Source organism: Alosa pseudoharengus, unplaced genomic scaffold (genome assembly GCF_046254945.1).
Source record: "Alosa pseudoharengus isolate Yale_2024_CS ecotype anadromous, Long Island Sound unplaced genomic scaffold, YU_APseudo_1.1 YU_APseudo_1.1_scf_7, whole genome shotgun sequence".
In the NCBI taxonomy this organism is placed as follows: Eukaryota; Metazoa; Chordata; class Actinopteri; order Clupeiformes; family Clupeidae; genus Alosa; species Alosa pseudoharengus.
In genome coordinates this window covers 35907818-35920988 of record NW_027468859.1, presented here as the reverse complement: position 1 = coordinate 35920988, position 13171 = coordinate 35907818, and the positions used below count along the sequence as shown (strand labels likewise).

The 13171-nt window shown below is 42.3% G+C and overlaps 1 protein-coding gene across 1 annotated transcript in view; it reads right to left on the bottom strand.

Moving 5' to 3' along the window:
* The window catches only part of LOC143109313 (uncharacterized), a 40453-nt gene that overhangs the window by 778 nt on the left and 26504 nt on the right, over positions 1–13171 (bottom strand). The gene's annotated exons all lie outside the window — the stretch shown is intronic.

Below are 13171 nucleotides of genomic sequence, written 5' to 3'. Positions count from 1 at the left end.
GGGGCTGCCACTGAAAAGGCTCTGTCCCCCCCTAGTTTTCAGCTGACCGTAGAGCTCTGGAAGGGGAATGGTGGTGGAGAAGATCAGACAGGTAGGTGGAGGCCAGACCATGGAGAGATTTGTACACAGACAAAAGGAGTTTGAAATTGATGTGGTAGTGGATGGGGAGCCAGTGGAGTGAAGCCAGAACTGGGGTGATATGTTCGCGTTTTTTAGTGCAGGTGAGGAGTCGGGCGGCTGAGTTCTGAACCATCTGCAGGCGGTGGAGCTGGAATTGATCAATGCCAGTATAGAGAGCATTACAGTAGACGAGTTGTGATGTGATGAAGGCATGGATGACTCTCTCAAGATCGCTCTGGGGCAGGTAGGCTTTGGTCTTAGCTAGGGTTCTGAGATGGAAAAAACCCTTCCTAACTACTGCACTGACCTGCTGTTCGAACTTGAATTTGCTGTCAAAAATCACGCCCAGATTTCTGACAGAGGGCCTGATGTTAGAGGCAAGGGGACCCAGGGCATTGGTGGAGAAGGCCGGAGAGGTTTTGCCAAAGACAATCAACTCAGTTTTGCTCTCATTAAGGTTGAGGACGTTAGGATGGCGGGGTCAAGGTTGGGCTTTTTTAGTAATGGTTGCACCACAGACTGCGTGATCCGGAACGCCACTGGCCACGATGACGCTGGGGAGGACATCGGAATAACTCTCAGTGACGACAGACCACGGACTGTAGGCTACCGGACCAGTGATCGGTGTGGAATTACACCTCCCTTACGCAACTGCCTTGGGGGGAGAGAAGTGTGGAGCTTTCCCCAGTAGGGGTTAAAGGGACACCAGGCAACGTTTTCGTGTTAATTAATCATCTTCGTAAGTCGGCATATGGTTAAATGACTCATTACAGGGTGAATGAAGACTCTCTCGCCCGCCCCTACTGCCTGTAGGAAGAATATCCCGCTTGCAAGTTCGGTGTATCCGACCCGCCGACCTTCAGTCTCACAGTCTCAGACATCGCGAGAAGCAGGATCAGTTGCATCCCCAGCACAAGGGACGGCTAACGAAACGCTACCGATTGTTGCAAACGTGTGTATAATGGCAGAGCCGGCGAAGAAGCAGCGAAAACCCTTGACGGAAGATGCAAAGAAAAGGAATAGAGCTTCAGACCGAGCGAGGGCTCGCACACGTATCGACACGTACAGACGCTAGGGGGAGCGTCGTAGAGAAAAAGCATCAGGCTTGTCTGGTGTCCCTTTAAGTAATTTAGAGACCTCAGACCAGCCTTAGTCGAGTTCAGAAAGTGACGTCAATTCCGGAATTAAGTACATAATTTACAGCGGGAAAAAACGTTTTTTCTTTTACAGTTCATGGAAAAAATGACATTAGGTAGAAGTTTTTTTTTTTATTCGTAATTCACATTTATATATTAAATAATCAGTGCGACTGACTGTCCACGTGATCTGCCAGAGTCAGCTGGAAGGAGCTCGTGACTCACGCATAGGGACATAGGCAGATATTGCGCAAAATTTTGGTTTATGGCTATGGTTTAAATGTCCTTCCTATTCATTGATGAATGAACATGAACATGAAGACTGACAAAATAAATGACTGATGTTTTATAAACCACTGTAGGCATACATTTAACAAGTTATCATTATATCACATCAATTAACGCCAGTAAATAGTTAAGATGTCAATGAGTCACAAATGCGACAGGTTTAGTTAAGATGTGGTGACTACACAACCAGATGGGAATCACCAGTGCCGGCGCTCCGCACACGCACATCACGCACTGCGCGTAGGGCACCAAGTGCCGGGGGGGGGCACCAAAAAATCTGGGACGTGAAAAATCATCACAGTAGGCTACTAATATAAATAACAAATAAAATATGTCTAAAGCATGTTAATATGCAAAAGCAATACAAAAGTAATAGGCCTAGACCAAATTAGTCGAGAAAAAGGTGAACCTCCTGTGCGGCCCCCCTCCCCCACCTCCCAGTGGTCTGTTCGATTATGCCTCAAATCTCAAATGTGGCAGACAGCTTAGACATGGCTTCGAAAAGGCATCAAGAGTCGGGGGCGGAAAAAAGAAAAAAGAAGAGACAGCGGGATGATGCTCGCGCGTCGTTTGCAGGTAAGCAGTGTTGGGAGTAATGCGTTACAAAAGTAATGTAATTACTGTAATATATTGCTGTTTGCGGTAACGCGGTAATGTAAGGCATTACAAAAAAAAAATCGGGTAATATTTACTCGGTACAAACTTCAGTAACGCGCGTTACAATGCAGTTTAACCCAAAATTAAGCGCTTGTTTTGTTTTTATACATATTCGCAAACACCACGCGAGAACAACAGAGGAGAAAAAATCCGCGCAAAATAGTAGAATGTTATCTCCTGATACTGGTTGAATATGACTGTGGCTGCAGCAGACTCGCAGGCGGACTCTATTTGCGGGATGGACATAAGCCTACGCTCATTATTTTCAGCTTGTCAGAGACAAGGCTATGAAGAACATAATAGTTAGTGCACTTTGTGTGCGAAACCGAAAGATCTCTCAGCTCGCGAAATAGCACAAGTAAATTAATGAAACATCTAAAGTAGTGCCACGCTAATCTTTTTGATTCTTGATAAAACACAAACTATGCTGTTGTGCATGTCAGCTTTGTGCTGTGAACTTAAATTGAAGAGAATAAAGGGATAGAAATGCAGAAAAATATTGTGTAGCCTGGCAGTGCCACCGCTCCCACCACGCGCATCACGCACTTTGCGTTGGGCACCAAAGGACAGAGGGGGCACCCAAATGTAACCAATGAATAGTAGCTTTACTGCAAACTGCGTTTCACTCTTCATCAATAACGTTTACAATGTCAAAATGCACTAACACGATGTTACATGGAAGTTTGATACATTTTGGGTTCTCTCAATCACCACGTAGTACTAGAATTGGTGGGTCTTCAATCATTCGTTTTCCAAGCATTTAGGCTACATGAAGCACATGATATGCTGAGTCGACTGAAACGCATTCCATTCAGATAGCTAGGTGGATACCAGGCTCATAATTCACTTGTATTCGCAAAACGAAATGTGAAGCAACATGTCATTGCATACTTCCATTTCCAAAGCAATGAAGGTTGCTTAAAACAACTTAACATTGTGCATATTATTGTTAATATTGTGCTATCAATGTAACTCAAACAAATAAGGCTTGTAAACAAGAGCTGGCAAAAGGGCATTATGACAACGTAAAGATCAATGCTCTTAAAGTGACAGTGCACCATTTATAAGTAAAACAGCATTTCTTCAGAAATTAATGTTTAGAAATACACAGTAATGGTCTGTAAATAATAGGCCTTTTATTTTAGTTTAGGTGTTTGAGTTACCATTTAAATGTCACTCACTCAAAGCCACTCACTTAGGGCACCGAAATGGCCAGCAGGCCACCATCTGGACATGTCTTTATTAAAGGAACCGTATGTAAAAATTGTATTTCAATTAATCATAAAATTGCCCTGATATGTCACTAGACATTAAGAAATCATGTTCATTTCAAATACTTATATCACTGACAACAGTAGTCTGGCCAGGATATTGTCATTTAAAAAGTGAATTTGCAGCCCTCAACTGATGTTGATGTTGTCATGTTGTGTTTTGGCCTAATGCGCCACCCTCCACCTATCTACTAATCACAAAGTCAGTAGTGTTTCGTCATCCGGTTGCCAACTCTGCCAGTCAGAGGGGAGGGGAAGGGGATACACCGCTCTACAGTAATTTGAAAGTGATTGTAGTACCCATTTTGGCCACAATCTTACATACGGTTCCTTTAAGCTTCGATTTACAATATAGTAGGCTCTCTATTGATTTTAATGAGTAGGCCTAGGCCTTAAAGTTACAGTATTTCTATCACAATTTACCAGACTTTGACCTTTTGTCGGTTTTTAACATTCTGACTATTATGGTTCCTTGTATTGCATTATGAGCACTGCGCCTATTGCATTCTACTGTTGCCTTAAGCCTAGCTCAGTCATTATGCTATACCACATCTCCCTCCATTGGAAGAACAAGCTGCATTGAGCGTAATAAACTGCATTTAGAATGGCAAATCCATATTTCTAGATATTTTGGTGAAAGTAACTTAAAAGTAATGCAATAGTAGTGTAATGCCTTACAATTCAGAGACAGTAATATTATAATGTAACAAATTACTTTTAAATGACAATAATAAGTAATGCATAGTACATTACGATTTTGAAGTAACTTGCCCAACACTGCAGGTAAGACAATGTTTTAAATTAAAAAAAAAAGTTAGATTTGTAGCCCTTGCGTGTATGCATGTCTATGCTTATGCCAGGTAATACTACTACCGTCAATACATTTTGTAACGTAAGTTCCTACTAGCCATGTTGATGTGTTACGTTGCAAATGATTGATGCTGGCTAGCTAGTTATTTTACGTTATGGATATGGATTTTGGGTTATTGAATGTAATTCAACACTTGTTTTCTGTTACCGTTAGCAATAAGACTAGCAATCATTCCTCAGGTTGCTAGCTAGCTAGCAATGGTATTTCTGATTATGCTTAAATTGGGCTTGCTATTTCTTTTAGCCATCAGAGATATAGTCAGGTAACGTTAGCCTATTAGCCTAGTTTGCTTTGCATTTCAGGACGTTTTTTTGCGTTTGTTATCAATTATGATCAAACGATCTAATTGTGTAGTGAAAAAGTAGCCTAACAAAGTGACACTTTGTTGTAATGAAATGATGAGTGGGAAACGGCTCTTGGTAAGGTTAACTTTGGAAAAACCCTGCAACTGAACGTGATGTGATTTTGCCAAATTAGACAGCTTTAAATAAGTTCAGTTGTTGTTCTATGCGGTCATTTTCAAGAGGTTCATAGGCCAAGGGCGACATCTGTTGGTGAAACTACAAATAGGAAAAAAAAAACACAATCTCAGTGTTTGTAGATTTTTAGTTGTCAAAATATGTACAGAATTATTATATTGTGCCTCATCAGACCTCTTTTAAAGGTAAAATGAGTTTTGAATTTTAAATGTTCCAGTGACACATAGGCCTATATAAACCTAAAAGACTAATGTGTGCAATATGTTTGTATGATGGTTCAATCAAAAATGCATTTTAGTAGAATCCCTGAATATTTTGCCTTGTATTTCTGAATGCAGGGTCAATGTTTAGATACATGCAAGGAGCAACTCAAGGCCAGGAGGAAGAATTAGAACAACCATTAGAACAACCATCAACCAGCTCTGCAGACTCTGCAACAACACTCAACCCTGACCAACAACCATCATATAGCCCAGGTACCGCATCCGCTTCTGAAGGCAGAGTGAGTCCTGTCACTGAGGGGCCATCAGCAAGTGACACTGCAGAGATATATCTGCCCCCTCCAATTGATCCTGCTCTATGGTCAGCTCACGTTGTAGATGCTGATCGTGTGGAAATTGTGCGGAGAGGGCCTTTTAAAGTCAGCTCTGATTTTAACTTCCCTAAGGGACCGGATGGAAGAGCGTTTCATACTAGCCTCCAGTTCAAAGTTCTCCCTAATGGAGAAAAGGTGCACAGGAGCTGGGTAGTGTACTCTCCACAGAACAATGCTGTGTTCAACACCATCACCACAACATCAACACCAGTTTGAGGGGTCATGAGTGTAGCCAAGATCACACACAGTGCATGCTCAAGTGGAGAGATCTGGACACACGGCTAAAGAAGGGCATGGCAATAGATCAGCAGGAGTTGACACTACTGGAGGCAGAAAGAAAAAGGTGGCGAGAGATTCTCAAACGCTTGCTCTCAATCACTCTCTCACTGGCCTCAAGAAATTTGTCTTTTAGAGGCTCTTCTGACCGTCTTTATGAGCCAGACAATGGCAACTTCTTAAAGGAAGTAGAGCTTATGGAAACATATGACCCTGTTATGGAAAATAATTTGGCCAGAATAAAACATGACAGTTCCCACACACATTACCTCAGCCATGAGATACAAAACGAACTAATTCAGATCATCTCTTCAGAGACACTACGCACCATTGTTAGACAAATCCATTTGTCCAAATATTTCTCTATCATTCTTGACTGTACTCCAGATGTGAGTCACACAGAACAGATGTCAGTCATAGTGCGCATTGTCTGTTTCCAACTGCAACCAGACGTTAAAGAATACTTTCTAGGATATATTGATGTGGAGCAAACTACTGGCCTTAACCTGTCCAATGTTGTCCTTGAGAAATTGAAGGAGCTTGGCATTCCTTTTGAAAATTGTCGAGGACAGGCTTATGACAATGGAGCCAACATGAGAGGGAAGAAGCAAGGTGTTCAGGCTAGACTGCTACAATTGAACCCAAGAGCATTGTTTGGCCCTTGTGGAGCTCACACAATGAATCTTGTCATAGCTGATGCTGCCAAGTCCTCACAAGATGCCACTGGCTACTTTGGGTATTTGGTAGAAGCTGTTCAATTTCTTCTCTGGTGCCACCCAGGGATGGGCCATTTTAACAAAACATGTTAAACTCACTCTGAAATCTTGGAGTGACGTTAGATGGGAGAGCAGGCTTCAGAGTGTAACAGCTGTCCGAAATCAAACAAAGGAAGTGAGAGATGCTCTCCTGGAGGCAAGGGAGGCTGTTAATGATCCAGTGGCAAAAGTGGAGGCTCAAGCTCTTGCTGAGGAAGTAGCCTCATTTCGTTTTGTGATTTGCTCTGTTGTGTGGTGTGAACTTCTTACCATTACATGCCAGTTACATGCAGCTTGATATTGCTGTCAGGCTCATTGACAGTACCAAAATCAACCTCTCCAAATACAGACAATCTGGGTTTGATGAGGCTGTGTCAACTGCCAAGGAACTCTGTGAGGCCCTGAATATAGAACCAGAGCTTAAGGAGAAAAGGCTCAGGAGCACAAAAAGGCACTTTGCATACGAAGCTGCCGATGAGCCCCTCAATGATGCCCTTAAAAAGCTTGAAGTCACATTTTTCAATTGTGTTGTGGACTCTGCTATCATGTCACTACAGGAGAGGTTTGAGACCATGAATCAGGTCAAAGAAAAATATGGAGTGCTGCTTGACTTCAGCAAAGTGAACGGAATGTCCAAGGAGGACTTGAAGAAACACTGCAATGAAGTACACAAGACACTGACGGATAAGGGACTGGTTGACATTGATGGACCTGAGATGATGCAGGAAATCATCAACCTTCCTCAGCTTTCACCACAGACATCTGCCTTGGAAATGCTGACATTTCTGCATAACAATAGGCTTCAAGAGGTATATCCCAATCTGTGTATTGCTCTTCGTATTGCACTGACTCTCCCTGTCACAGTTGCCTCTGCTGAGCGAAGCTTTTCAAAGCTCAAACTCATCAAAACATACCTGCGCTCATCAATGGGGCAGGAACGTTTAAGTGGTCTGGCTGTCATCAGCATCAATGGGGACGTGGCTCAGAAACTGTCATATGATGACCTGATAGCTGATTTTGCAGCTAGGAAATGCAGGCGTGTGCCTCTGTAGGGCCTCTGACAACTGATGGTAGTGAAAATGTTTGTAATATAGTTCTATAGAATAGCAGAATGGTCTCTTTATAGAGATGGTAAAGTAAATTCTACTGTGCAGTTTGTACTTATGTATGGTTATTTGCACTTTAAAATTTGCACATTATTACTTACAAGGTTATATACTTGAACACTTTCTGTGTTTACATGACTGTTGAGAGGGAGTTTTAAAATCAGGGTTCTAAATTAACTTTTTTGATCACCAGCCAATGTGGCTGGTAACTTTCTAAAGTTACTAGCCAATCACAATTTCTACTAGCCAATTTTTTTCCGGTAAAAATATGAGAATTATGAGTTTATGAGATGAGTGTCACTGAATGCGTTTGATCTTTCTTAACATTGTTGGCATGGATACTATCTATATCTATTTCTCTGTCGATATCCTCATCCCCTGCTCCATTCCTCTTCTCGCCTCCTTAAGTCTGTCCCCACCACCGCTGCATTTAGTTAATAAAAAAGTAATAAAAACTTAATAAAAAAGGAGATATCAATTATCATCAACAATGAAAACCCAGCTGGAAGCTGCTACTCGTTTTCTCTCCCTCTCACGTGTGCTCAGAGGTGTTCTTAATTAAATGCAGTAGCATAGGGCCTATACGTTCAAGTTGGATCTTTATAGAGAGGACCCGAAAAGTATCATCTTTATGTAACATGCTGTTGGTGCATGTTTACATTGTATACTTTCTAGCTGCTTCAGGTTTTGCGGCCTCCGCTATGACATGACATGAGCCTCCCACAAAGGAAATAGGCTAGGTAAACACAATGCGTTAATTGTGTTAATATTTCGCAACGTGTTATGTACATGTGTTATGTACTTTTTAATTTACTTTACTGGCTAACTCCCTACTCGTTCAGTCTATGCTCTGCTCTGGCTCCGTTCGTTCTTCTAATTCCTTGAGTTTTCTGGTAGACGCTCCAGTTTCAGTTTCAGTCTCTCGCACTGGTTTTTACTCCAAACTGCGCGCAGTCAATGGGCGTATGAAACGTCATCACGTAGCATTACGGCACAGTGGTCATGGGAAATGTAGGAAGTACTGCCAGGGGGATATATGACCGAGAGCACGTAATGCCTCATGTATCACCACCGCCAAAATTAATTTTAACCCGCATTTGGCGGGTGTTAATTTAGAACCCTGTTTAAAATGGTCTGTTTCAATATCCTTTATCTTTTGTTCTAATTGTTCCATCTCCAACCTCCAGGATCTGTGCTGATAACTTGTGTAACTTATCATCTGTCCTCTCAGGAAGGCTTTAAATGCTTCGCACCGTATAGAAGCTGACGTTTGGGTTGTATTAATTTCAAAGTAAAAGTCAATTTGAGCCCCAACAAACTTCATAAATTCTGGGTCTTTAAGCCAAAATGACTGAAGACGCCACCCTGTGGGGTTATTCAGAGGTTTTGGCATGTTCAAACTAAATGAAACTGAAGCATGGTCTGAAATGATGATGCTATCATACCAGCTACTGGGGATTATGGATGTTAGAGAAGCAGACACCAAAGGGGCAACAATGAGACAACCCCCAAAACAGGAATGGTTTTACAGGTGGTGGCAACTGATAATTTTTCCATCTTTATCCTTCTTGAGTGATTTTTCATAAGTTTCGCATTTGGGTAGGGTCAGTGTCACTACTGGTAGCGTAAGCCAGTACCTGGAGCCTACAAAGGTTGCACAGGTAATCCAACTCCTTCAGAATGGCACACCAATACGTTCCATTGCCAGGACTTCTGTGTCTCCCAGCGTAGTCTCAAAAGGAGATTCCTGGAGACAGGCAGTTGCTTTAAGAGAGCTTGCCAGTGTGGTAGAAGATCCTTTACCCAGCAGCAGGACTAGTATCTGCTCCTTTGTGCAAGAAGGAACAGTAGGAGCCCTGCCAGAGCCCTACAAAATGACCTCCAGCAGGCCGCTGGTGTGAATGTCTCTGACCACACTGTCAGAAACAGACTTCATGAGGGTGACCTGAGGGCCCGATGGCCGCTAGAGGGACCTGTGCTCACTGCCCAGCACTGTGGAGCTCAATTGCCATTTGCCATAGAATACAAAATTGACAGGTCCGCCATTGGCGCCCTGTGCTTTTCACAGATGAGAGCAGGTTCACCCTGAGCACATCTGACAGACGTGAAAGGGTCTGGAGATGTCGTGGAGAATGTTATGCTGCCTGCAACATCATTCAGCATGACCGATTTGGTGGTGGGTCAGTGATGGTCTGGGGAGGGATATCCTTGGAAGGACGCACACACCTCTATGGGCAAGACAACGGCACCCTCACTGCTCTTAGCTATCGGGATGAATCTTCAGACCCATTGTCTGACCCTGTACTGGTGCAGAGGCCCCTGGGTTCCCCCTGGTGCACAACAATGGCCGGCCACATGTGGCGAGAGTGTGTAGGCAGTTCCTGGAGGATGAAGGAATTGATACCATTGACTGTCCCCCACACTCCCCTGACTTAAATCCAGTAGAACACCTCTTGGACATTGTGTTTTGGTCCATCCAACACCGGCAGGTTACACCACAGACTGTCAAGGAGCTCAATGATGGCCGTGTCCATCTGGGAGCAGACCCTCAGGACACCATCCGCCGTCTCATTGTCAACCATGTGGGGTCCATACGAACTACTGAGTACCATTTTGAGTTGCTGCAATGAAATATAGGCAAAATGGACTAGCTTGTCGCATAATTTTTTCACTTTTTTCATTGATTTTCGTGGGGGTCTTTGAATTCGGCCCTCTGTAGGTTGATCACTTTCATTACCAAAAAATAATGTGCCATCCTTTACCCAGTACACATTACCCAGTCCATATCAGTATAGATATCCAGCATGAGTTTTTTTCCCATTGAGATCTGGTGTTTTTTCAAAGTGTTCCTTTAAATTTTTTTTTTTTTTTTTGTAACTTTATTTTTACATTTTCACAGTACAATTATACAAACAACAACCTTAATCCCACCCACCCAAGGGTACATATAATACATACATACAAACACAATTAAAGAAAGAAAGAGGGTGAAAAAAATAAAAAAATAATAATAAATAAAAAGGTCTCCCACCTTTGAGAAAAAAAATAGTTTAACATTCTGAGAGCCACCCTATTCATTTTGGAGAAGGACAGATTGTCTGCGAATTGTAGTAAAGGACTCCAGGTGTTATCTATTTGAGGATTTACCCCTAGAGTATCTCAGTTTTTCTAGGGGTAGAAAAGCAACGACTTCTTTTACCCAGCAAAGGAAAGATGGGGGATTAGCAGACTTCCATTGCCTCAGGATAAGTCTCCTAGCTAAAAGTGAAGCAAATGCAATGGCGCATGTTTGGGAAGTAGAGATCTGAACCTCCCCAGCTGTAACACCAAAGACAGCAATAATAGGGGTTGGTGGGATGAGCCTGCCACACATATGTGTAAAAACCTCAAATATCTGGGTCCAGAAATTTGTCAGTGCTGGGCAGGACCAGAACATATGTCCAATAGTAGCTAAGCCATGATGACATCTCAAACAATGTGGGTCAGTGTTTGGATAGATGGCAGCCAACCGATCCTTAGAGAAATGAAGCCTGTGTAAGATCTCAAATTGTATCAAATTGTGTCTAAGGCACATAGATGAGGTATGGATGGAATCTAGGCTACCTTCCCCGGTCTGTGCTGAGAGTTGAACACCAAGGTCCTGTTCCCAGGCGCATCTAGTCTTTTCTGTTGAAGGCATACTGAAGTTGGGAATGATGTTATATATAAAAGAAATGCTGCCCTTAAGGGTTGGATCACGCCCAAGTATTCTGTCAAGTAAATCATTATCAGGTAGATGTGGGAATGGGTAGTGTTCTCTGGCAAAACTGCGGGCCTGTAGATATCTGAAGAAGTGGACCTGGGGTAATGTAAAATCCTTTCGCAAGGTCTCAAAAAGAAATGAAGTTGTTGCCCACAAATAAATAAATAATCAAATAATAATAAATAAATAATAAACAAATAAATCGTTGAAAAACACTATGCCACTATCATCATAAACACTATTATCATAAGTGAAAAGCTGAGTTGGACTGTGCAGCAGGGAAAATATCATTGTGAATCAGATAAAGCCACTTGTATGAGCAAGATTAAAGCGTTTTGTGAATTGGCGCCATATTCTGAGAGAATGTTTTGTCACATGATTTGAAGGAGAGTAGTTTGATTTTTTGGAGAAGGAAGTGCAAAGGCTAGGTAATGGTGTAAAAGAGGGACATGTTTCAGTTTCCATGGCAACCCAAGTAGGGCTTTGTCCTGTTCTAAATGATGTAGTCCAGTAGGGTAATTTGGAGAGATTGGCCGCCCAGTAGTAGAACATGAAGTTGGGAAGTGCAAAGTCCGCCAACTGTTTTAGGCATCTCTAAAATAGCCCTTCTTGCTCTTGGGACAGATTTGTGCCAAATAAATGATGATATATGTGAATTCAGGTCCTTAAAAAAGGAAATGGGGAGAAACAGAGGTAGCATTTGAAAAGTGTACAAAAATTGAGGAAAGAACTATCATTTTCACCGTGTTGACACGGCCAGCTAAGGAGATGGGCAAGGTAAATGTTTGTGCTTCTGGACTTATCTGTGGAATGTCAAGTTTATCCAGGAACTCTTGGATCTCCCCCAGTATTAGCATTAGCCTCTGATGTATAAATATCTGCATAGTAATGTCTAAATTGGTCATTTATAGTCTGTGGGTGGGTGGTGATCTTATCTGGTGCAATACGGATTTCAGGGATAGCGGTTTTAGCAGTTTTCTGACGTAATTGATGGCCGAGGAGTCTGCCTGCTTTATCACTGTGTTCGTAATGCGTTTGCTTTGATTTGAAAAGGAGTTGTTCTGTGTCTCTAATATATAAGCAGTCGTACTCTGATTGCAGTAGCAGATGCTCTTTGTGCAGATTGGAATCAGAAGGATCAGAAGCAGCTCTGCAGTCTAGGTCTTTTATCTGTCTAGATAATTCAGTAAGTTGCCAATTACGCATTGATTGCAAGTTGGCTGAGTAGGAGATGATTTGCCCTCTTATATACGGTTTAAATGTCTCCCAAATGATTCTATACGACATATCAGGAGTTGTATTGGTCTCAAAAAATTTGTCTATTTGACTACTAATGAAATTAGTAAAATCCTTATCGGTTAGTAGCAGTGGATCAAAACGCCACGTTCTGTGTTTAGTACTACCATTAGGCATATGAAGGTCTAACTGTAGAGGGCAGTGGTCAGATATAATAATACTGTGGTATTTTGAATGTTTGACAAAAGAGAGAGACCCATCATCAACAAGAAAATAATCTATTCCTGAGTAAGACTACTGGAGAGTAAAAAGAGTACTGCCTGGTTTTTGGGTTGGAACTTCTCCAAGGGTCCTGTAGCTTGTAATGATTTAGAAACAACAGAAGTACCTCCCCAGACTTGGAGATATTGATTTGGGTCCCGGCCCTAGACCTATCTAAAACCGGGTCAAGAACGCAATTGAAATCTCCTCCCAATACTAGATGGTGTGAGTTGATATCTGGTAATTTGGCTATGAGCAGTGAGAAAAACTGTGGATTGTGCCAGTTTGGTCCATATACGTTGGCTAGGATGATGGGAGTGCCAAACAGTTTCCCTGAGACTATGATGTATCGTCCATTTGTGTCAGAGATAACTTGAG